Source organism: Babylonia areolata, chromosome 3, assembly GCF_041734735.1.
Source record: "Babylonia areolata isolate BAREFJ2019XMU chromosome 3, ASM4173473v1, whole genome shotgun sequence".
Lineage (NCBI taxonomy): Eukaryota > Metazoa > Mollusca > Gastropoda > Neogastropoda > Buccinidae > Babylonia > Babylonia areolata.
This window is the reverse complement of record NC_134878.1, coordinates 6,622,095-6,624,594: the sequence shown is the minus strand read 5'-3', so window position 1 is coordinate 6,624,594 and position 2,500 is coordinate 6,622,095.

Genomic DNA, 2,500 nt, shown 5'->3' with positions numbered 1-2,500 from the left:
ATATCTGCCACCATTTAGAGAACTGATGCAGGTTCCTATTAATATTATGGTTCTTTTGATAGATTTCTCGCCAGCGTTTAAACACGAGGTACCCCCACATTCGTTCGAAACGTGTAATTGATTTGAATGATTGATTTACCAGTGCTAAGGTAAACTCAGACACTGATGTTTGGATCAAGGGTTTTCCTCTCTCTCTCTCTCTCTGTTTACGCATACCCAGATTCAAACACTCCACTGTCGGCCGCCGTTCTTTCTCTGTCTCCCTGGACCTTTCATTTGGAATGAACTTCCTCTCCCGCTTCGTCGGGTCTCCTCACTCGGCTCTTTCAAGTCTGGCCTTTAAAACCCACCCCTTTCCAAGATCGTCTCCCTCCCCCTGCCTTTTCTATGTCTTAAGTTTCTCGAGTTTAGAGTTATGCATACGTGTGAATGACTGGTGTGAAAACGCTTTGGTTTGTTTCTGCACAAGATATATATATTTACTTGTTATTATGAATATCATATTATCATTATTATTGTTATCATCATCCACATCGAGTGTGTTTGAAAGGTATCCTATCAGACGTATTATCCATGAACGCATACAAGCACACCCAGAGTAGGCTACTCTCATAGGAATGTGAAATAAAGAAGTATGGTGACTCAGCAGTGTCAACATCATCACCCAGGGTGGTCCCCACATCACACCGCTTCCATTACACCATCCACCACACATGCTGCTGAAAATTCTTTCCGTCTGACTTCTGCAATGCCTATGCCTCCCACCCCCACCCCCAAGTGCCCCTCCCCCTCCCCCACCCCCCTGCCCTCGCCTCCACCCACATACGTCCAATCTCTCTCTCTAACCGTTATCGCTTGTTCTTTGTCTACTCTCTCTCTCTAACCGCTATTACTTGTTCTTTGTCTACTCTCTCTCTCTCTAACCGCTATCACTTGTTCTTTGTCTACTCTCTCTCTCTAACCGCTATCACTTGTTCTTTGTCTACTCTCTCTCTCTAACCGCTATTACTTGTTCTTTGTCTACACTCTCTCTCTAACAGCTATTACCTGTTCTTTGTCTACTGTCTCTCTCTAGCCGCTATTACCTGTTCTTTGTCTACTCTCTCTCTAACTGCTATTACTTGTTCTTTGTCTACTCTCTCTCTCTTTCTCTCTCTAACCGCTATTACTTGTTCTTTGTCTACTCTCTCTCTCTCTCTCTAACCGCTATTACTTGTTCTTTGTCTCTCTCTCTCTCTCTCTCTCTAACCGCTATTACTTGTTCTTTGTCTACTCTCTCTCTCTCTCTAACCGCTATCACTTGTTCTTTGTCTACTCTCTCTCTCTAACCGCTATTACTTGTTCTTTGTCTACTCTCTCTCTCTAACCGCTATCACTTGTTCTTTGTGTAGTTATCTCGCAGCCTGTCCTTCCTGTTCTGTCCTCTTGTCTCCATCTCTCCCCCCTAGAACTTCAAACAAAAAGCCATGGCTGTATGTTTTTTTTATGCATATGCAACCGAGTTGTATTCGTGTGTTTGTGTGAACTGCGAGCCTTAATATTCCGTTCGTCTTCTCTTGTTGTGTTATTGTGTTGTACTCATTGTTTTGTTCTCTCTCTCTCTCTCCCTCTCTCTCTCTCTCCCTCTATGTCTCTTTTATTGTATTTTATTGTATTTTATTTTATTTTCTTTATTTATTTGCTTGCTTGATTTCTTCTTTTTCCCTGAGGGCCGGATGAGAAAGAAACAAGTCATTGCTTTATTCCACCTCCCTCCTTAACTCACTCAGTACGGCCAGTCCTCTCTTCTCCTCTACACAGACCCCTCGGATGTCCAGTGGGTGTCTGAATGACCCAACCTTTAGCTTCCGTCGTCAGAATTGTGGTATTCTTTGTCAACATGCACGTCTTCAGTATAAGAGCCTTCCGCTTGCAATACTTTGATGATGGTAATTGGGGTGAAACGCTGTTAACGTCGTCTCTTTCGCCGTTCGCATGGAGACAGTTAAAATAGAATTTGATTCAGTCCAATTTAATTCCTATCGCACTGGCTCTGTCGACAGTAGGGTGGTGCAGTGGAAGCGTGCTGGGCCCATAACCCAGAGGTCCGTGGAAGCGAAACCACGCTCTGCTTGCAAACGTTGACTGTGCTTTCATCATATCTGTGAAACTGCATGTTTGGTGCATATCAGTTATGCATGTGTGGGTTGTATGTGTGAATGTATGTGTGTCTTCATGTTTTACATTTATTTGCTTATTTATCATCATTGTTGTCTTATTTATTTATTATTATTATTATTATTATTACTACTACTACCTTTTTTCATATTATAATTATTTATTTATTTATCTATATATGTATTTATTTACTTATTTATGTACGCTTATCTATTCACCTTTTTTTCTCTCAAGGCCTGACTAAGCGCGCTGGGCTACGCTGCTGGTCAGGCATCCGCTTGGCAGATGTGGTGTAGCGCATATGGATTTGTCCGAACGCAGTGACGCCACCTTGAGCTACTGA